At 33.3% G+C, this 24,725-nt stretch overlaps 1 protein-coding gene across 3 annotated transcripts in view; it reads right to left on the bottom strand.

The window, feature by feature from the left end:
• The window catches only part of LOC128670649 (uncharacterized protein), a 46,445-nt gene that overhangs the window by 14,555 nt on the left and 7,165 nt on the right, over positions 1-24,725 (bottom strand). The window contains exons 1-2 of one of the 3 annotated variants that reach the window (XM_053746475.2): positions 20,345-20,410; positions 9,030-9,086 (exon numbers count right to left, since the gene is read on the bottom strand). The exons of 1 other annotated variant lie outside the window; for it this stretch is intronic. The gene's annotated coding sequence lies outside the window, so the exon portion shown is untranslated. Of the gene's footprint in view, positions 1-9,029; positions 9,087-20,344; positions 20,411-24,725 lie in introns of those variants that run through there. One more of the 3 variants, XM_053746474.1, reaches the window with a different exon arrangement.

Genomic DNA, 24,725 nt, shown 5'->3' with positions numbered 1-24,725 from the left:
TTTATTCATAATTTTTATTTTTGTTATAATAATTCATATATACATTTAAATTTTATTTGTAAAACATGTACGTGATTTGTGATCTTCAAGTCTCTGAATTATACTTCTATTTCGACGAATAATATTTGTAATTATGAAGTCATGGGAATCGAGTGTGTCATGCTCATTCAAATGGTCAATCTGGTGGTGGCGTCGTGGGCCGGGTCGTGAGGTTCCCTCTATTATGGTTGAACTACGCGATGGCTGTCCCATGCGTCAACTCGTGAACGGGTGCTGCCAGAGGGAACTGATCATCTCGTTTCTCATATATTTTCATGTGTTTCACATCGATATATATATATATATATATATATATATATATATATATATATATATATATATATATATATATATATATATATATATATATATATATATATATATATATATATATATATATAATATTATAATCAGCACTCGGATCACAATCATAACCTGTTTTGATATACCTTTTGACTATGTACATTATGTACTTTTATATATTATTAGAAAAAAAAACATTGTAAGAAACAATAACGGTAAGCTGATCTGGCATGATAGGGACCAACACTGTTCAAATGAGTTTCTTTCGGCATTTCTTCTCAGCAGTGGTCGTTCCGAAATGCCATTAGTTTGTAGCATGTGAGAAATAACTATAAATAAAAAATGCCTGTGAATGTCTAATTTCTGAATAAATGATTTGAATTTGAATTTCAAATCATTCAAATAGTTATTTACTCGCTGGAACACTTGTACCATTACAACTGATACCAATTTTTCCAATACCTATGTACAATTTATCGTACAATTGGTAATTTACTATACTAATTCATCGAGTAGTTAAATCGCGTCGTGTTGTGCGTGTCATACATATCCTCCAAACAGAATTTTAGCACTTCCATCCAGCTGTTAACAAGCTAAACCTTGTAGAACGCTAAACGATTTATAAATAGTCGTGATAAAATATTTTATTTTATTCCGGTTTATTATTTTTTGTTAATCCTCTGTATAGAAACACAAGCTTTTGACCGCGGCTTCCCCCGCGTGATTTCCCACGGGAGTAGTTATTTTTTCCGGGATGAAAGGTAACCTATGTCCTTCTCCGTACTTCAAACTATATGTATGCAAAATTTCAAGAAGATTGGTTGAGTACCTAGTAAGATATGGGTTTCTTCAAATAGATAGAGTGATTTAATAGGATCGTGTATAGGTATATAACATGCATAATATTACACACGTGCGAAGATAGTCAAATATTATTTAAAGTAGGTATATCTATGCTATTATTATAAAGAGGTAGCCGTTGGATGTTTGAGGCGAATAATCTCCGAAACTACCGAACCGATTTCAAAAATTCTTTCACCTACATTATTCAAGATTGCTATAGGCTACATTTTATCTCAAAATTCCCACGGGAGCGAAGCCCAGGGCAACATCTAGTGTATATACTGCAAGTCCACATAAGTGTGCAGGTGCACATAAGTACGTAAGTGGCTAAGCTCAGGGCTATTTTTACCCTGAGGCATGCGAGCCGGCGCCCGGGGCCGATGACCCGGTCGTCGCCCGGCTATTGTACCCTTGGCCAATTGCTAAATGGACCTCTGAAGTCTCTTTTAGATAACACACGACACGACCATTGTGAGAATTTCTTTGAAAGAATTCTATAAATTAGTCTTTGTTTCAAGTTTCTATAATTTGGAAAATCTTTTTAAATATCTATAAATTATTTTTATCTATAAATTAGTCTTTGTTTCAAGTTTCTATAATTTGGAAAAGCTTTTAAAATAACAATAAGAGTAATTTTTGAGCTTGATTTGAATTTTTGCTTCACTAGACATCTTTGCTTCTCATCAGGCTAGACTTAGATCAAAGGCACTAAATTTTTTTCATATGTATGTTGACGTCATGTAGGTAGTAAGTATGTACAAAAAACATTTTCAACATCATTATATCATTAAAGTATATCTACCTACCTGTAACTGTTACATTGCGAATAACATTTCAACACAAATGCAACAATAAATAAACAAGCTCTTACATCCCGCTTTCTACAACAAAATGTCCACAACGCGAGATAAAGTTGTATACGTTTAGCAGGAACTTTCGATTCAACTGAACATGTACTCTTGGTTTTGTACAGCCTCCTCAGTTTGCCAGAGAACAGAGTTGAGCAAAATGTAGTCATGATTAATTGTTGATCGATTTGATAATATTTTGACCGAATATTCCTATTTTAAATGGCAAAAAGCATACGTACTCTCTTTATCCTCCTTTTTTATTTATTTATTTTTATCTGCTGTTTATTCAAAACTTGTGCTTTACACAGAAATGAGCCGAGGGGTGACCAAATAATTTAATTCAAAGTTAAAGTTTGCTAAATATTATAAATTAAGTTAATATTTAGGTAAAACATATTTTAAAAATGTATTATTTTAGATTAATAAGAAACTATTACACAAAGCACATGCAGCATTATTAAAAATATTAAAGCAGCAGTAACTAATCAAAAGATGTCTAGGGGGAAAAAATACATCTACTCGTATCTGTTCAATCTATTAAATCACAGTTAATTAACATGGTAATTCCATTCATTCATTGAAACAGCTGTATCTCAGGCGTTGAAGCGAATCTAAGGAAATGTAATTACATTAACGATGATTTATGTATTTGTGTATACAAATTAGTTCAGTAGGTTATCGTGAATTTCTCTATATCATCTCTTATTTTCCCGTTGTTTGTAATGTGTGTTGTTTGTAACATATTAATTTTGAAAATTCGGCTGTGATTATGAAATTTTTCGAACTAACCCCGAACTTCCTATCTTAGGGCAAAATATATTGCTAGCAGTTCTTAGGAGACGGAGTCGTCAAAAAAAAAATTGCCAATCGCAATGCTCAAAATACAATTCTTTTATTATCTTTCTGAACGGTCTTTGTAGGTGTTGATATTGTACGAAATTAATACGTGGGTTTTCTATGTCAAGTAAATTATAGCGAATGATTCGCTAATCTTTATTTACAAATTGCAATAGCCAGCTACAGTAAAAGAACAATATATTTTGTATTTTTCATAAATTGATTCGTTGTGCGTTAAATCATTTTGGGCCAAGCAATATTTTACTAAGGTTTACTAAGGACAGCTGAACAATTTCAACTAAAGGGGAAAATACTTCATTATGGTACGTAATCAATTTTCAGTAAAGTAATATTTTTATTATATATACTTATTTGTATTCAAAGTTTAAAAAAATTATGTCCATTTTCGACATCGTGACACAGCGGAAAGTAATATATGTAATCTTTGTCGTTGCGTCGAAGCGTATCAACCGCAGAAGAGCGTAAACATAACCCACTCAGCAAAGGTTAGGTTATAAGAACCGTTACGCTAATTTCTTAGGAACCGCTCACAATCGCTCTGATAACACGCACGTGCAGTGCCACAATGTATTTTTTTTTGCGTTGTTTTTACCTCGTGTGCTAGCCAGTTCTCATCTTAAACGTAGGTATATAGTTTTTCCTGCCAAGAAAATGGGTGTATATTTATGGTAAACGTGTAGCGATTTAGCTAACATTGTACTTACTTTTCATCAGATGAACAGCAAGTTCAGTTATGTTTTCATAAATATGATAATTGCCTACAAATATTGCCTAAATTAAGTAAGTAGAAATGTTGACGAATCTAACAAATATAAAGAATCGAATTAGATATATGAGAACAATATGACAATGATAGAAAAACAATAATTTCTTTGTAACTATCCAATTTTGTCGTGTATTGGCCAGTTGGAAAATTATAGGAAATTAAAACTACATCATTCAGACACGGAATTGTAGTCATTTCTTGCGATTTTCTACTTAACTGTAAGGAAATATCTGTCTTTCAAGTTGATGTTAATGTAAATGTTTGCAGCAATCAATATGTATGGTCATTTGCGAAATATTTTGAGTTATGTATTGAATGTCTATGTAATTTACACGTTACTACGTGCTTTCAATAATATTAATACTAATAAGATTAATTAGAAAATTATTGACAAGAAATCATTTGAGTTAGATGAAATAAAGTTAGTGTGGACACGATAAAGACCGTGAAATACATTTTGAGAAATAGAAAGATAAGAAAAGATAATAGATTTTTAGATTTTATATCTCAATACCAAGAAACATTTCAATAGCCATCAATTTAAATCGTATTTCCCTGTTTGTTGGATAAAATTACGACAACCAGCTATCAAAACCAAATTTAGTATTTCCTTTTCTACAATTCGTGTCAAGGCTCGGGAGTATTAATATCGTCAGCAAATCTAACAACCTTCGACAAATCATTATATGCGATGACTGATGTCTTGGCTCATTGTTTACCGCCCACCGGACATATAATTTAATTTACAACACCAATCACAGGTGGGAATATTTCCCTTTTGTTTCTTTTGTGGTCAGAATCATCATCATCATCATCAGGAACAGTCATGATTTCTCATTCATCATCGGTTATAGTTATTGCTAGTGGCATCATTGATAGTGGCACGTGTTTTTTATCACTCACAATTTATTTTAGGGCACTCTCTCTTACGCTAATGTTAGCGTGTTGTTGTTGTTTTCAAATTGAAATTTTCGCAAAATGAATGACTCAACATTCGGATGTATCTCATTGTTGTATTTGTTTTATTCGTGCCTATATTTTTGCTAACTCTTGGCAACCTCTCTCAGCAACTAAATAAAAAAAAAAAATAAAAAAAAATAATAATAAATAATAAAAACGAAATAAAAAAATTATAACTTATTGGAAATACTTTATTTTCCGTTGTATTATCCAATAGATGTTTATATATCTGAAGACCTTAGTTTAGCCAGGAGTGACTGACATGTACATTACATATTTATTCGGTCTTAGTTACCTGAAATTTGCTATTTTATTATTATATTATTTCTTTCTAGCAATATCAGTTATAGTATTTCTTTCTAGCAATAACAGTTGAGACTCAAATCTTCCATTCGAAAATAAGAGGAATTGGTGATATCATGTCACGGAGGTATGTAAGGTGACCAAGTCACCAAACATCCTGGCACTGGTAATAATTTTATTTATTTATTTAGCTAAATACAATGATACATATTATGTATTTAGTAAAAAAAAAATAGGGACTTACAAAAATTTCTTAGAGAAACAAAATATTATCATCCTAAACAGGTTGTATTATATAGTCTATTCTTTATATATTATATAAGTAGTAAAAAAAAAAACAAATTAAATCAATCAGGAGATCCAGGAGATGAGAGCTGCAAAGAACTCTTTGTTAGTACTTACATTAAATTTACCAAACTTTTTTTTGCATTTCGAGAATTTAGAAAAATAAAATCATATCGTCTGATCTGTCGGATAAAGGAAGTCGGACTATATGGCGGGAGCGAAAAATTCTATGAAATCTGTTTCCTTAAAGTGGGACGTAAAAGTTGCTTCAGAATCAGCGAAATTTATTTAGAAATATGTAAAAAGATGAAACCATCTCGCCCACACATATTTCCTTGGCTTAGTCACGATCTTGACTGGGTCTACGTTTTCACTTTCTGTACTTGCACCATTGTTTACAAGTTAGTAATTATGTAAAGGAGATGTTTATTCTTTGCTCAACGTCTAATAGTCAAGTAAACAAAGTCTAGCGGAGTGTCACCTAATGAATACCACTCACTTCTAAACATTTTCAAAAACTCATGTCTTTAAAATTATGCAGGTAAGCCTTATAATGATTTCAGCTACTGCCTATAGTTCATTATTTTAGCATAAAATATATTAGTTTCTACCTTGCTTACATAATGTACCTATTGCTTCTGGATGATATTAAAGTTATGTGCTTATTTTTTATGTCCTTAATATGATGTCTCTCTGATCTGAGCATTTTTTGAAGTATGAGTATTAGATAAGATTGATGCCTTCAAATGCCTAATATTTTTCTATTAAATCTATTCTATTAGCTTTTGGGCTGAGTGCAGAAAAGACACCAGTCCGTATAAAAATGTTTATTATAATGTCACCTTAACCTCAAAATACTACTATTTAAATGTTAGGTTCATAGACCAAATTCTTAACATTACTATTATTCAGATTGTTGTAAAAGTTTTTACCTGAAATAAAATTATTTATCTTTTTATTGGTTACTACTACTAGAGGCGAATCAACCGAGTTGACTATGGTTTAATTCACAGATTTCTTTCACCGAAACTCCTATTCTGTCCGCTTCATCTTACCGCGTGCTCCAAACTGAGTCGTGATTGCGCAAACTAAAATATTGTTCACGCACCGGGAATGTCGTTATAGCTAGCTAGCCGGACGTGAGCAGGGAAACGACGCTTATGATTCCACAGCATCAAACTGCGCATTTATTGCAAAAGAACCGCTAATACGGCGGCATAAATGTCCATACAAGGTTTGACATGCACTCGGCTCTATTTAAATTTTAAATAATGTTGTAGAGATTCCGGTGCAAGTAGATTTAGATTTTGTTGGAAAGACGTCGTTTTTTTGTTACTTTGTCTATGGTTATTAAATAAAAGTTCTAATTGAAACTTATTTGTTACTTTGTCTATGGTTATTAAACAAGATAAACAGAAAATTAGTTCTTATTGAAACTAGTTGTTAAACTACAACTAAAATTGATGCAATAAACGACCAACATCACCCTATTTATTGAAGTTCAAGTGTGTCAAAGAAATTAGTGTTTTAAAGGGTCATTATTTCAATGAAACATTAATAAAAGCCTTCACATTTATATTTATAGTTACACATTATTTACGAGTAAAAACGCAATCGGTTAATTATACATTTAATCTTATTGTGGTTATTAAATATTTAACCAAAGAATGTAAATTTCACACATTTAAGTGGGCCGAAACGTTATCCATGGTCACAGTTTGGTAGCCACATTAAAAAAGATCAAGCTTGTGGTAAACCGAAAAACTGCGTAAAAATAGATTATTCTATATTTCTGTACGAACTCATTTCCATGCTTTTGCATTTATTTACGCTGTTGACTTTTTATATTTCGTGGCTAAGGCGATAAGTCATATATTTCTGAAAAAATATTTTTTATTTTCAGAAATACATTTCCATGCTTTTCGTACATACAAAATGCAAAGATATACGTGCATTTTAGTCCATATTTATCAATGACGACTCACACAGGGCCTATCATACCTGTTACTCAAAGTACCGCACGCCCAAACCAAATACTGGGTCAGCCAGTTTTTGCCTCTCCGAACAGACAGACTGACTTGACAAGGCTGAGTAAGCATTATTATGCTGGAACGGTTGCAATTCTTCTTGTTTTAGATAGCGATCGCGTTTTTTGAATGATCATTGTGAAGATTTGTACAGTTAACAACAGATATACCCATAGTCATTGCAAAAGATGGACCTCTGTGTTATTAAAAGAAAAGATTTAGATTTGTATTTTTGGTATTTCGTACACATAATACTTACTTGACATGCGTTAAATGTGTTGAAGATTCTACCTATTTTTCGATTGTCAATTTCTTTTTCGATTGTCAATTTCTTTTTCGATTGTCAATTTCTTTTTCGATTGTCAATTTTCAATGTTATCATTGTAAGCGTTTCTAATTTAGCTGGACGATTGCAAAAGGAAGAAGTGTTGAAATATTATTAAAATATAATTAGGGTCTAACTCCAACAATTAATTCATGCAGCGTATTCAACATTACTGTTGCAATTGTTTCCTCACTTTTGGATTAAGTAAATACTGCCAGGAATGTACATTTTAATGCAATTTACTTTCATGGATTTCCGACATTGATCAACGCCGCTTCCTTAATAGCCAAGAGCACGCATTCGACCAACTTACGAATAAATTGATGAAATTAATGTTTTATCTATGTCATATATTAGAGATTATTAGATTAGTAAGGATAATGACTATTATATTAACATGTCCGTGGCCGCTTTCGGCCACAGTAACTAGCTATAATTGTTTCGATTTGCATTTTTAATCCATGTATGTATTTGCCCTAAATATTTTGAGACGAAACGACGTATCAAGAATTCAGGAACCATTAATATAATAGAAAGCTATATAGAGACAGGTGATCTTGCCATCCTTATTACATCATTACAGTTCGTCTATTCTGTATTACTCAAACAAAAATATGAACTAACAAAAATGAACTTTTTTATGCAACGAGCTTCTCTGTTTAGTCTCGATAGTGACAAAAGTTTCCAAAACTCGCACACAACAATGTTGGGATAAGGATTAGTTCTTTTCAAAGGTTATCGATGAAAAAATACCAATGTTTGTTTTCTGAATAATAGTCTGTTGTGTTTGTCAATAATTATCATTCGAGTAAATTTAAATAAATTGACTCAAAAAATAAATTATTTTGTTAGTTAAAAGAGTGGTCAACTACATTTATTTCTAGCGCATATAATTAAATTCCACGCGCATTAACATCGTTGATTCGCTCCAACGAATCGATGATACTAATCGATTGATCATTACCGCAATTCGAGTAACATTACATTCTCACATTCACATTAGATAATGGATCGCGTATTATGGATATAATTATAGGTTCTGAGATTATTGTAGCGATAGAAATTATTTAAGTATTGGTACTATACTATTTGACATAGGAATTATGTTTTAATAAGCAAAGGGCAGGCTCTGCTATCCGCAATACGTGTTCCATCTAATATTCTCATATTTGTAATGTTACTAAAAATGCGTTAATGATCAATCGATTAGTATCATCGATTACTCAAGAAAGACATAGTAAAATTGTTGATGCTGGTGATATATTTAGAAAGCGTTATTAAGTACCGCTTTTCTGATATTGACCTCGTCAAATTAGGTAATACTTGATTTTTTCTGTGGTTAATTCGGCTTGATTTAAATATATGAAGCTTTTTGAAAAGTGTTATTACCGACTTAAACTTACCTAAATTATTTATTTTTAATAATACACAAGATTGGTATAACCTAGATTGATTTTATAAACACTTACCTTGCAACAAATTCACACCGCATTCAACTACCGCTAAAACAGATAGCTAGTGCTTTTCTGAAACAAAAATAATAAAATGTTATGACGAGAGAAAAATAAAAGTTATAATAATTTAATAAAATTGTCTTGTCTTGGTCTAGTTTTCCAATTTTCTGGATAATGTTGTGAAAGCTAATATAACAATCGCTTGCAACGGTCATGAACATAACCTATACTGACTCCATTCTTCACGTACGAGCCGATTTTACGCTAATCCAGAGAAAATACAACAAACGGCGAATTCTTTCTTATACCTTTGTAATAAGACTGAAAATTGATTGGGTTTGGTCATGCAAAATCTGTCGCCAAGTGCATAATACTTAACTTTCTTTCATTATCTATGGAAAGCTGTACATCGGGTAGATGTTGATGCTTATATCACTCGTTATATAAATTATCGTTATATGGAAGAGACGATTCTACAAGTAAGTAGATTTTATTAGTTATATTTTTACTACAACACACTACAAGTGCAGCGCCCCATCGCATCTGTGTATCTAGACGTATGGTACTAAATTAATATTTGTGTCCAGCCATTAGGAGCACGCTCACAGATTGTTCTATTTTCTTTTTATCTACCCTGTCGACGTGTCCCACTGCTGGGAAAAGGCCTCCCCTTCCTTCTTCCATAAATCCCTGTCGAGGGCTGCATGTTGCCACCCCCGCAGGAACCCATCAATATCGACATAACTTTCGAGATTTCCCTCTGTGCCGTTGCCCTTCTGGCATCCATAGGGTAGCCAGTCGTAGCAACTCTCCGGCGGCATAATAAAAAGAAAAAAAAGACTTCGAAGTTTATGAATAGCAAGAATGTGCGATGATCAAATCTTACGATGAAAGCAGTTATATGGTTAACTGTGTCTTTATGGTTAAACTTAACTATGATACTAAGTTATCCAGACAGGTAGTCATTAACTAGGCCTAGGCAAAAGCAGGCTTATCTACTTAGTATCACCGTTCTAAAATTCCAAGTATTCGCCAAGTATGCTTGCATAGCCATAATACTATGGCTAAGCAAGCTCTACCGTACTATAATCAGGTCAGGCCAGCCAATTTGATTTGTCTTGGGAAACAAATTGACGACGACGACGCATACATCCATGATCCCAAGTACATCACTGTCATCACTATATACAGTAAAAAACGCTGTCTCTCGGTCCCTATGTGTGTTTAGATCTTCTCTTTTTTTAATAAGTAGATTGAGTAAATCAAGAGGAAGATTTAGGCGTAAGTATAATTTATTAGTTTTAAACGAGCGAAGCCCGAACGGGTCACTATTATTTTGTATAATATTTATATTATAGTGCATAAAAGAGAAGTGGTGTTAAGATCCGTTTCGTTTTGGCTATTCAGACAATGAAATGAAATCTGACTTTCTAAGTTAACTTCAAGAACCTGTCCCGCATATATTCCAACTTAAACACGTTATGTCAAACAGGTTCCTTGCTTATTTATGTTATTATCTTGTCTGCATTGTGGTAAATATATACTTAACTATTTCTTTGTTATTTGCAATGGTACTTAAGTTATTCTGATTGGTTCTGATTGATTGGTTCTGATTTTAAAATTTGTTTGTTTTTAAGCGTTTTATTATCGTCCTTATAGACGGTATAAGGAAGGTTAGCTCCAGTAGTATGTCTAATAGCTGATGGTATGCTGTGGTATGCTACATTCTCTTCTTATTAGTCATTCACTCTTGACAGAATGGTCGTTATTATAGGTGGGTCTTTTCTGGAATGTTGCTCTTGCGAGGACTCTCCAGTCTATGGCTTTTCTTGAGCATTCTATCCTTAGCTGGACACTGTGTAGCACTTTAAATGAGATCGAGCCATCTGGTATTTGATTAAACACGTGACCGCTTGCCTTCAATATGGCCTTGATTAACTACTGAAAGTGTTATATAATCTGTGCCCTGGATAGACGCTCCATCGCATCTTTGCGTGTCCGAAGAATTTCAGGAATTTATGTTTTAATAAATATCGATGAAAAAATTTCGGTAGGTATTAAAATAATTTCGTTGTTATTATTTTTTTCATCGTCACGAAATCTATGAAATAGACACAGTTGATCTTTCCTTGCAAGTTACAACGATATGTATCAACTAAAACTCATACTTATTAGTCTTAGACTTGTCACTGTGTTGAAACTTTGACAGCTATCGCTTCGAGCACTATCCATCATTGTAAATCTATTGAGTCTGAGTCGACACCATTGTTTCATAATACCATCGATAATTTAGACAGCAAAAGGCAAACTAGTTTGCAATAGTTCCAATAAATGGTCCAGTTGGTAGAACGTGAAAAAATCGAGATAAATTCTTCGCGCACGTCCTTTGTCAAATCAAATAGTTCTTTCTCAGCTGTCGATTACACAATTCCATTTTTTTTTCACATAATCTCGCCAGATTACAGGAAACTCTGAGGACTTCTTTTGAGAACAGATTCTCAATAGGATATGTTTTAAAATCTGCCTTTTTGAAAAGCTGTTATATGAGAATATTATAAGAAAATGCCCGTATCGCATCCGTCTGTCTTTATGAGCGCGATGAACTCAAAAATTCCCGGACGGGTTTTTATACAATTTTTACCAATAGATGATGTGATTACTGAGGAAAGTTTCGGTCCCGAGAGAAGGACGGGCCCTTAGTCAAGGATATATTGTAAGCCAAAATCTGACTTTTTACCATCGTTCTAAATAAATTTGAGAGACAATGACTTTTTCCAACCTTTTCTCAAAGTTCCAGTGGATGCTCCCAACTAAATGTAGTCATAACAGCTTCCGATAATTGCTATATTGCCGCTAACTATGATTTAAGCAATAGAGTAATTGGTTAGAACAGATTGCTCAGTGGAGGAGAACGATTATTATCGAGACTTCAATGATTTACTATGAGAAACAACCATCTATGCAGCTATGAGCTACCAGATATTATATACATAAATATTTATATAATATCTGGTAGGTATTCCATGTTATTACAACCCGTGTATCAAATTTTGATCGAATACCGTCGTTTTGCGTACTCACGTCTTCATTTTACGTTTATAAGAAGCGTGTATAATACAACAATATTAGGACAAGAAGGAAATATAACCTCAAAAGTAGAACAGAATGACACTGAGGAACGAATTATAAAATTACAGTAACGTTCAACGTTCAACCGTAAATTATGTGTGTAAATTTAAGCGTTTTTGAAATTATGTTTAAAATACACTACAATACTACGAAAAAGAAAAAATATATACGTACTGTAAATAGGTACCTATAGTGAGATGTCTTTAGATTTATAGTTACATTATTTCCCGTGGTTTTAAGCACATACCAATGTGATGTGTTTAGATGTATTTTGTATGAACGTTTACAGTACTTGACAGATATAATGTTAACTACGATGTGATTACGAAGATGACACAATTACCATGACCGGGGTTAACCTCGTGATACAATCTCATTCATCATATCTTCGGTCTCACGTTCGTAACATAACACCTGCGCCTGACAGTCATCTAGTGCGTGACCATAGATCAGGGAAATAAGGAGATGCAACTTTTAATCCCACAGAAGACGACAGAATGATGAGAGTTATTCTGTATAGTCTGTCTGTGGCATCGTATAGCAGCCAAACAGCTAAACCGATATCGATCTAGATTTTTATTTTTATCTGACAGAGAATTCTCTGAATTTGGAAAATACAAAAAGTATAATTATCATTTTTGTATTTTCAAAAATGACTTTCTTACTACCGTTGATAAATAATCGCTGTTATAAGATTCAGTTACATAAGGAATAACAAAAGGTAAGATAAAAATTCCTCAAAACGTAGGTATAAGCGTAACCGTAACCTACCCAAACGCAATAACGAATGATAGGTTTACCTTTTTCTGATATGTTTATCTATCTCCTTTTTCTGTTATCGCAAGTGTATAACTGAAACCGAGCTCTCATTATGTTATTAAACCGTAAAATTAAATTGTATTATCGACTGCAATAATTAACATCTTCCGAGGGGCATTTTACATTTTTGCCAAATATTTTTTAAAATAATAGTCTCTTTTCATTTTGCTGTGTTGAATGTTTAAAAAACTATTTTGAAAATAATCTGAATTATATTTGGTATATATCTACAGTTTTTTTCATTTGCCTGCGGTAGGCTATGATTCATTCGGGCTATATCACTGTCCTCGAACAGTTTGCCAAACTTTGCCTGATTCTGTACACATTGCTGGTCAGTCATTGCGGTAAATAAATACACTCATATTAAAATAAATGCACACATTCGCCAAACTTAGACACATGCAAGTGCATGTGTCTAAGTTTGGCTACAGTGTGGAGCTGGCATAATATAATTTAAAAACATGTTCGTCATTTCTTGTAAATTGTATTGTAAGGCTATTTTACCTCTGTCGAAGTTTCCACGATTAGGCAATCCTCATTGTCTACCAATTACAAGAGATAGAGTATTGGCTCAGTATCCGGTTTGCGCTGGTTATAAAAACGAAACAGATAGAAGGCAATTTGCCGAGGGAAGCCGGGGCAAAAAGTGACACTGTTGTGCCGACCTCGTGGGAGACGCGGTTTCTATGCACAGAGTTTGCAAAATTATTATGCAACAGATGTATAACCAGGGAAGAGAAAAAAAAACAACAAATGAAAGCCATAGTTATCTAGTTAGACCTGCTCATCGGACCAGACTAGATATTTCCAAATACATTTTTAGAAGGGTACAATTGGTCCACGGGTAAAACGTTTAGTGGTAGTACTATTATTGTGGAGCATGCTACTAAAAAATTATAAACATAAATCGATAGCAAAAAATTTTTATCAGAAATGTTTTTTTTTCTTAGACGACAGAAATAAGGAAATCAGACTATCAAAACCAGAAGTATATTTAATTTTATTTAAACAGCCCGAAAGAGCCCTAGATCTGCAGATACTGCTTAAAAATAAGATCAAATTCAGGCCCATCACAATCTATCGGGAAGACTAACCTTCACAGCAAAGATTTAGAAAAGGCATCGGGGAAAGGAGCGCGTGTCCGCTTCACACTCTATCGTGTGTCAATTAGCTCTGGAAATCGTTTAGAAACTTCATCCGCCGGTCTTGGCAGAAGTGACAAAACGTGCTGGCTTGATGATATGAGTGTTAATGTTCCGACAAGGATGCCGAAGACCATAAGAAGCAATAGTTCTCCACCAGGATCACGAATCCCCAATGTGGAGAGAAAAAGTAGTAAAGCCGAATCTGGGCTATGCTTTATGGATGACACAAATAGGGATAGAAACGTTTGGGTTCATATCATGATTTTCCGAAATATAAAGGTGCTAACCTTAATATTTCGGAACGAACCCGTTATTTTACGGTAACAAACTATTATTTTTAAACTTCAAGCTTATTACTCGACGACTAACAATGAAATTATGCCGTCATCTTTTGTGTTAGAACTGGCTCCACCACGTCCCACTTTTCATTACAGTTGTTCTAGTATATTGTTGATTGTGTTATTATGTTTAATTGTAATTGTAAGTAACTAATATATTTTCAAGAAAATATCTGAAGTGTTCGCTTTGAAATATTTGCGGTAACCACTGCAGTTGAATACTTTACTTGCAAAGAGTACCTACAAAACAGAATACAAATCAGAGATATATATTATTCGACTTGTTAGCGTCCCACCGCCGGGCAAAAGCCTCCGCTAGCATTGTTCACACGTCTTTTCATTCCAATTCTTATCATATAGATATTCGTAAATCATCAGATCATATCAAAGAGATTTAATTAGCTATATAATTTCGTTTTATATTTGATGAGCTAATGTAGGTAGGTAGTACTAGATACATAAGTTTAGCAGTTGTTCCTTGGGTCCGAAAGGAGCCTCAACATTATCAAAGCAATATAGAATTATGATTGTGTATCGTATTTATTTTTGTTGCCTTGTTCGTCGTAATTAGATTAGTTATTGTGAAGGTTAAATATACCATGTTAGGTATAAATATACCATGATGTGCAAACCCAAAAAAACTAAACTAGCCAATAGGAAAACAACACGTCACAAAATATGCAATCTATTGATCGGACGACCCTCGTAATGCGTTTACCAAGCGTAAAGGTCATTTACACGAATGATTAGACACAGAACATAAAATAAACCGGCTATAGAATTGCACTTTCTATGATCGTGGCTCATTCATGACTTTGTACAGTCAGCTGCACGTGTTATCTTACATATAGGTACGTAACTTAAAGATGCGCAGTGATAGACGGCGATTTATGAATGCTTTAAGGAAGGATGTATTCATAACAATGTGAACATCACTTCTTCGTCAACGATGATATGTATGAATATTCCTTGTTCAGATTTATCCCATAATAGGCATTTCAGTAAGACCACGTACAGATGATTTCTATTCTATTCTATTCGTCTATTGAGAAGGAAATTCCCAGTAGTTCAACTAGTAAGACTACTCGGTAGGAGTACTAGAAACAACCGAAAAGAAAATTACACTGGACAGCTGCAAACATCGATAATTTTAATATTAAGAAAATAACATACCTATATACATTTGTTTGGGATAAAGTTTTTATAAAGTCAAAGTCAAAGTTTCGATTCAGTTCGATTCCATGCCCTCGTCATTTTTAAGTCGATAGATTTTGGTCATTTTGGTATGTGGTTAGCGCGGCCATGTGATTTTGACGCGTAGATTACGAAATATAACACTGGCGGCGAGCCGAATGGATGCCAGAACAACACTTTCTAAATTTACAACGGTTAAAAATACCTAATTAGTATGTTTTAAAAGCTGATTGAGTTTTAAAAAAATATGTTGCATTCGAACCCCCTCCTAAAATCGACTTGCAATCCATCTTCTAAATCGTGACGTTTTCGTTTTTTGCGAGCTCATGCTGCTCTTCTAGCCTTTCCCTGGGACAGCCCAGGGAAAGGCTAAAAGTTTAGGCGACGTAAATGAAATAATATTTTTGACAATATCCATGATGAAACTCAATGATAATAAGGCTAACTGCACAAATCTGAATTATTTTCACAAATATTCACTGGTTCTTTATCTATGATTCATGTTAATTACATACAACATAACACATGGTACAGTCAACAGCACATCAAGTTATCCTGCATGAACCTATGGTACGGTAATGGCGGCGAGTTTGCAATTAATTTGGGTAGGTTGATGTGCTGTTGACTGTACAAGCAACTTATTTACCTTCCTCAGTACCTAATCATACTATATATTGATGAAGACCGTACAAAAATTAATCTGGTAGTTTTTGAGTTTATCGCGTTCATATACAGACACATCGACGTGACAGGGGTACTTCTTTTGATACTATGTAAGGATTTTTATGAAACTTGCCAATTGTAAACTGGTTTCTGCTAATGACACGAATAAGCTAAATCGACTCCAATACTAGGTACCTAACAATTTCCATGAGACGTATAGCGTGACAAACTAGTCTACCTGAAACCGAATACCAGTACATACAAACACACAATTTACCCAGCATATGGACTGCGACTATGGTCTATGACCGTGCGTAACTGTTACTTTTATAACTGTTCCCAAATGGACCGATCACCGTTCAGTTCAGATCACGTAACAGGTAACAGGTATTGTGGACTGATGCAATTTGCATTATAGGGAAACGACCGTGGAAGATTACCATCTCGGCAACTTATCTCTAAAATCTAGTTTACATCACAGACATTTAGTTTACATCAATTTTAATGTCAAAGAATCATGGCATGGATTAATCCAATTCAATGTAAAATGTTGTATTTTATTAAAGCTGGCTCGCAGTTATCTTTTTTGTAGCTTATACTTAAATAGAACTAGACAATTTATTTATTGTATATTGTTACTTTGAAAATTCAATGTGTTTTCTTAGAATTTGCAGGTTTTAATCTGTTACATTTCGGCCCAGCCAAGCAATTCAATCGTTTTCATTTTCAGAAATCGAATAGCTGATTCCAATTTTGAATTATAAAAATAAAATGGATATTAATTTAATTTTTACAGAGACTCTCAGGCAGAGATGCAATAACATACAGCCAACTTCAATGTCACGGCAGAGTTCGAAAGTTGAAAGGGGGACGCTCGATCAGACGACAAGAGCCGCGCACAGGTGAGAGCAAAATAACCTTGATACTGAAGAAAGCAGGCCCGGAACGATCGTAAGATACCAATTAAATGGAATACGAATAGATAGGTACCAAGGAGAAATCACTGAACGTGATTTGAGTTTTCAAACTGGTGATAAAGAGATTCGTTTAAAAAGTTTACTTTTATTTTCCAATTTGAATTTGGAGTGATTTAATTTTATCTCTGATTCTTTGAAAACGATTCCCTTTTTTTATCCACATATGTTATTTTCTTTTTATTTATTTATTTATATTGCCAGTATTTTAAGTTCAATAGATCCTGATAATGTTTTACATTTTACTCGAGAGATCGTGATTAAATTAAATGTTTATTCTGTAATTTTGTAGTACGAGACGATGCCGACGTAATACTAAATTCCGTGATGCCAATAGTCTATAGATCCTTGACATTACAGCTTCGCACTTGACTGTGCGGTAACTGCTTCCTATTGAATAACTAACTAATTTTGTATGTTATGAAGATCACGATGCTTTATATTGTTTTTACTCATATCTATTTACCATTTTGTGGCTATTTAAGAACGAGAATAGAAGTACACCAATATACATTTTAGATAATATCACAAGGAAAAAGAAAACACAAAACTTAGAAATGAAGGTAAATAGAACAGTCCTTGTGTGAGTTTCATTCCACATACCAAAAAGACTTGCGCTAGGATTTAGGAGAATGTTCAATTAAAAAATAACATGTATAAAACCTGCTGTAATCGACAGCCAAAAAAAAATTAAACAAAAGAAGATACAAACTTGTGCGCATTAAACAACACCTAAAACAAAACGTTTTCAAGAGGAATTATTATAGTCTCGGGACCCGAAGAAGGCTCAGAGTCTGGTATATATAATATGCTTATCAATAATTTAACACTATATATACATGTGTATATGTATAGAAAATGTTTAGTAAAACAGACTTACGTGAAAGTCCCAAAGGAGCTTTCTCGGTACGTGAAGCACGTTCGTCCATTACCCTTCATTATATTATAAGTCATTTGCATTTCAATATAATGAAAGTGAGAATATGTACATAATTTGCTATTAATATATTGTGTTCAAATATCATGAAGTCATAAGTTCGTAATATTTATTTTTGTAAATAATAAATTGAAATTTTTGTTTTGTAGAGGCTTTTGTCCGGCACTAAGACACTTAGTCAGATTAAATAAATGAAAATAATATATTTATACAAACAGGTCATTTAACCGCGTTTTCGAATTGTTTTATATTGTTGCTATTAATCTTCTATTAGATATTATTTGGTACCTACAATTATTTTTATATTTTCTCCTATCTATTAATCAATTAAAATATCACCATTAACAGCCATTTAATCGTCCCCACTGCTGGGGTACAGGCCTTCCTTGTGGGATGGACACGGAGCGTATAACCCGCCGATCCGCAGTGGGTACTCCAATGAAAACAGTTAAATTATTTATTAGATAGTCGAATTCCAAAGCTAAGTGTAATAATTCGGAAATTAATATCCTTATAAAGACCAAAACTGTGCGTAAAAGCGAGTACTTCGCATTATCTCAATAATATTACAATCACAAATAACATATATGTCTTATATTAATAGTATGAAATTATACCATTTTCACTTTCACCATAAAACACGCAGATATCGGCATAATAAACTGTCATTCGAAATTAATTACTTGTTATACGCTCAATTAGTTGAGTGTTATTAAGCAAAACTATAACTTTATGTCAATAGTAGCGACCCGTCCCGGCTTCGCTCGGGTTAAAACATAATAAATTATGCAACTAAACCTTCCTCAGCAATCACATTATCTATTGGTGAAAACCGCATGAAAATCTGTGCAGTAGTTTTTGAGTTTATCACAAAGAGACAGACAGACGCGGTAGAGGACTTTGTTTTATAAGATGTAAGGATTCTTAAGATGTATGTGATTTTCCGAAATCAATAATAATATTATCTCAAATTGGAACTTTTTAAGGACTTCATTCGGGTTTTTCGGGACTATTTTTTCCCCCAAGCAAATATACTTATTATTTAAATATTAGACTCAAGTTACATCCAGGAAATGGAAGACCCTCAAAGGCTGAAGAAGAAAAGAATCAAAATCTCTATTACTCACCTATTATTCAAAATTATTATTCCAAGCATACCAATTACAAACTCAACCAACACTAAGGTCGTTATTGAATAATATTGATATCGATGGTCAGGTATGTTTGTATGTCATCACTGACCTCTAAGATGGACACGCATATTTTATTACTGACATCATTCATTTTATTCTGATCCGTTTTTCCGCAAAAGTAAAAAAAAACTATTTTATAAAAAATATTTATTTTTATTTACATTGTACAAAAGCAAATGAAGATTCAACGGCGAACTTCTAAATAATATCTTGCGACCCCAAACAGTACCGCGGGGCACAGCTATGTATTAATTATTATGTAACGATCAGCAAAAATATATATTGATCATCAAATATCAAACCGTATGATTAGAAATCTATACTATTTATTATTATAAACAGGTAAACGTTCGTGAGTTTGTATGATTGAGACGGGTAATCTCCGCAACTACCGAACCGATTTCAAAAATTCTTTCATAATTGGAAAGGTACATCATCCAAGATTGTTATAGGCTAAATTTCATCTCAAATATTCCCACGGGAGCGAAGCCCCGGGCAACATCAAGTAAATAATATTAATACAACAAGCTGTTGAGCATGTCTCGTCTTCATAACCTATATTTTGTTACAACAAAAACAAATAACTGTACCAGCGGTTTTACCGGTTTATTTGACAAGTCATAGAAAATCGGTAATATGGTTTGCTAAGCTGTGTTGTCACCATAAAACGTTAATCTAGTTATAGAACCGTTAGTCGATCATAGACTGGAGATAATAATGTTAGTTTTAGTGATGGCTCCAATAATATAACAAACTAGTGGTCCGCACTGGCTTCACTCGAGTAAAACATTAATAAATTACACACCTAAACCTTCTTCAGGTATCACACTATCGATTACTAAAAACCGCATGAAAATCCGTGCAATAATTTTTGAGTCTATTGCGAACAGACAGATGCAGCAAAGGACTTTGTTTTATAATATATAAGGATTCCTTACCTAATATAAAAAGGGTCCTCTGCCGCGTATCTCTGTTCGCGATAATACCTTCATATATAGCATTTCTTCTTCATAGACAACTAACACCAGCCAAGCTACGGTGGTGGAGTACCGTACGGTCTACACTAATGCTTAATTTTTTCTTCATAAGTATCTATTTGGTCGATTACGATCATATAAATATATATGCGATAGCATCCAAGGTTGCCACATCCGTTGACTGACCGTTAACTCTCCGATCTCGCTCTTAGGAAACTGTCGGAACGTTAGATAGCTCAGATCTCCTTATCTGCGTTTACAATGCTTTATCTTTAACGTGCTTTATTTTTGTTAAGTAATTTTAATTGATTGTTACGTAATATTTGAGATGAGCTGTGATTGTTTTCAATAAATAATCTCAATAGAGAAATCATGTACTTATATAGATATTACGCAAAACCAAAACAAAAACACATATTATTTATATAACTTTTGTGTAACGGAATTGACTAGTCGAGTTTTCGTCGAGGCTCTGTCTGTCCCGTAAGGGGTAAAGACGTAACACTGTAAATAACTGTCTTTGTTATTTACTTTTTCATACTCGGTAAAATCAATTTTAATAATTTTGGTACAGAGAATCGTAAAAAAAAAACCCGGGATGCACTCCGGCAGTGCCGACAGAAATGAAAACTTGAATATTAACGTTGTGCATTTTGACGTCTTACGAATTTTTGGTCACGTGTCCTGCCTGACGCGAGTTTAACATATTTTACCCATCACAAAAAGTGCACAATGCCGCTAAAGAAGTTTTCACTTCAAAAACTTCCACGTCGCCGAAGATATAGGTATTTTTTGCGAACTAGGCATTATTCACTGCATCTACATCGAATTCTTACCTATTATAAATTCTACAGCTAGTATTGTGTATGCCTGTTACCTGTATCGCTTAAATTGCACTATTGTTATCGTCCATTACGCCTGAAAGAGTACCTAACTTTGTTATCGGGTGTGAAGCACACGAAAGAACGCGAAATACTCGTACTAGTACATTGGTATCGAAATAAATAATGTGCAGAAAATGTTATAGTAGTGCTCAACATTTTTTTGCGTTTAGTTCAGAATTTAGATAAAATATTGTAATTTGATATTCTTGGTACAAGTTCTATATTTTTATTGTACATTACAACTCAATGTAATAAAATATCAATAATGTTCAACAAATATTAATTTCAATCTAAATAGTCTTTTTTTTGTAGTTTTCAGCGATATAAACAGCTATAAATAGATACTAGTTATCGATATATATATTCGTGTAACTAAAAATACCTGTATACTTAGTTTGTAAGGCGAAAATTCACCATTCAAGCGTTACTGCTAATGTTAATGGCGGTTCTAGTGTTTTAGGTATAGTCTGCACTTCCACACTTTTTCTCATCCTTACGTGACTTTCGTTCGGAGCTGTAACGTCGCGAAGCCTGGGTTCAGCGTAAAAAAACAAACCTTTTAATACTGAAGAGTCAATTGTGATTTTAAAAACGATCCCCTGGCGTCCACTCTCTTTGGGAATGTTATTATTGGCTATTCACTGTTAAGGCTATGTGCCCCTTAGACGCTTCGTATGACAACTACGGAAGGATATGGAGTGGGCCTATTCAAGATCAGGATTACAAGTTGTACATCCACACTCTCGATATTTCTTCCAACATGTTGTAACTTGGGGTAGTTTCCTAGCTCGTAGCCGCGGCAACCCGAACGGAACGATCCGTATTGTTTAGCTGTATCGGAATTACAATCGCACGCGAATCATCTTGCAGCTTTCGCTTTTATGTTTAAATTAATATTTTTATTATAACATTCTTCTTCTTCCTTACTTGTTCCGGTAATTTCAACTCTCCTCTATTAAAGTCTGGATTTTTATAAATTTTCTACGTTTTGGTCTTGATATATATAGAACGCTTATATTATAACACAGATAGTGTTACAATATAAGCATTCTATATATTTGGTTGTCCGTTGTCTCCTACGTGGCAGCGGCTAGCTGTGTCAATCTACTTTTTTGGAATAGTCTGGACCTACAAAGTATTCTTTGTCTCTTCTCTTTCAAAATTTTTATTTAAGATTTTTCCGATTCTAAACGATATATCTGCGGCTAGTTTTTTTTATAGCGTCAAATTAATCGAACCTTGGGAAAAAATTGTGTAATTTAATTGCAGAAAATCATATTCGAAAGCTACATCTAATAAAAACAGAGTGGGTCACAATTTGCAAAATTTCTTTACAGACGGACGCTCAGACAGGTGAACTAAATAAAGTCTTGTTAAATATAAAATTTATGGCATATTTAACAAGACTAGATATATATATATATATATAGATATATATATATATATAGATATATATATATATAGATATATATATATATAGATATATATATATATATATATATATATATATATATATATATATATATATATATATATATATATATATATATATATATATATATATATATATATATATATATCTAGTCTTGTTAAATATGCCATAAATTTTATATTTAACAAGACTTTATTTAGTTCACCTGTCTGAGCGTCAATGTCAGAAAATCATATTCGAAAGCTACATCTAATAAAAACAGAGTGGGTCACAATTTGCAAAATTTCTTTACAGACGGACGCTCAGACAGGTGAACTAAATAAAGTCTTGTTAAATATAAAATTTATGGCATATTTAACAAGACTAGATATATATATATATATAGATATATATATATATATAGATATATATATATATATATATATATATATATATATATATATATATATATATATATATATTAATTGTACACAATAACGGAAACTTGACTGATTCATTGACTCACGTTTCTGTTGTATAAATACTAACACAAGTAAGTGTTACATTATTTTAGATGATTCAACGATTTTGTTTCCCACGGTGTATTTTATTGTTTATAAATATTTTATTTTATATAACAATCAGTTGCATAATAGTTAATTACATAGGTATTTTAATTCGAATATTGTTTATTTCATCAATTTAAAAAAATATTGTTAATCAATTACATATGCGGAATCAAAATGATTCGCATTTTGTTCAAAGGTTTTTAAATTCGACCTTCTATTGGCAGCCATTACAGCATATTACGTAAGTAAAAACACCTTTTGTGATAAAATATGCTGAACTAACTGCTTACTTAAACTTTCTCATGAGGTCAAGCGGTTTAAAGACCTTTTTATTGTCTTCAAGAGCGACCTGCTGCGTCCATGTATGATTGTAATTTACAACACACATATGGTACCCGTACAAATTTCGGGCTGTTCCACTGACCCCAACCAGACATCTCACCAAGAGAGAAGGCACAATTCGCCTCCTGGACGGCTGCGAAGATAAAGCCAGGAGAGGTGATGGCGGGGAGACGTCAAAAAAATTCTAAAGCATGGCTACCCGTTACCTTGGACTGGACCAAGATAGGTGGAAAAACAAGTGAGTCGTGAACACAAAATCTGTGGGATAATAAAACATGGTAACAATAGTTTTCACGTTTTCAAGGATATGATTTAAGCTATAATTTAAGCTTCCTAATGTATAGGTATGAATATTGTTTTGTTTGTTTAAAAGCCTTTGTATTCGTTACCAAATTGGAGAGATAGATTTTTGGGAAAAAATTTTTTAGTTTTATGATATGATATATTTTTTTATCTTTCTACAAAAAAAATGCAACTTTTTACCTCTGCAAATAAGCCAATAAGGTGGTATATAACTGTTTCCGAATAAACAAATATATATTTGATATCTCAAATTACATGTCGCATTGTTTGGTCAATGTGAGAAGTTTGTTGGTATAGAATGGAGACAAAATTAAGGCTGCAGTTCCACTTTCCACACATATACACTATGTTAGGTTACTAAGGATAGTGTCTAATTTATTGCCATCTTTGTTGTCTTAGGGGGATTGTTGTTATTCTTAGGGTTGCATCTTCGCACCTACGTTACTTCTCGAGTTTTAGTAAAACGATCCACATAGTTTTGTACTTATGTTTGGCACAGTATAGTGACAAAGAGTACGTATGGCCTGTCAGTCACCTTAAGGTACGTATTCGAACACACTGCAATCATGGCATGGCGCCAACCCTTGGCGTTTTATCTCACTACATATACTTCTTATGTGTATAAACCTACTCGATTGTCCCAGTGTGCCCAACAGCTTATTCATACATTATATCGAGTGTGTCCGATAAGTTTGCTACCTCGCACAACTGTTATGTGGAGTCACAGCTTTATAGTGGAATTGTGAGAAAAGTCTGTTTTGGAGTCCGCTAGTCTAACGTGCTAATGGCAGTGACGGATAATGATGGTCCGGTTAGAGTTAACGGACAAAGAG

Source organism: Plodia interpunctella, chromosome 6, assembly GCF_027563975.2.
Source record: "Plodia interpunctella isolate USDA-ARS_2022_Savannah chromosome 6, ilPloInte3.2, whole genome shotgun sequence".
Taxonomy (NCBI): domain Eukaryota; kingdom Metazoa; phylum Arthropoda; class Insecta; order Lepidoptera; family Pyralidae; genus Plodia; species Plodia interpunctella.
This window is presented reverse-complemented; position numbering and strand designations above follow the sequence as displayed.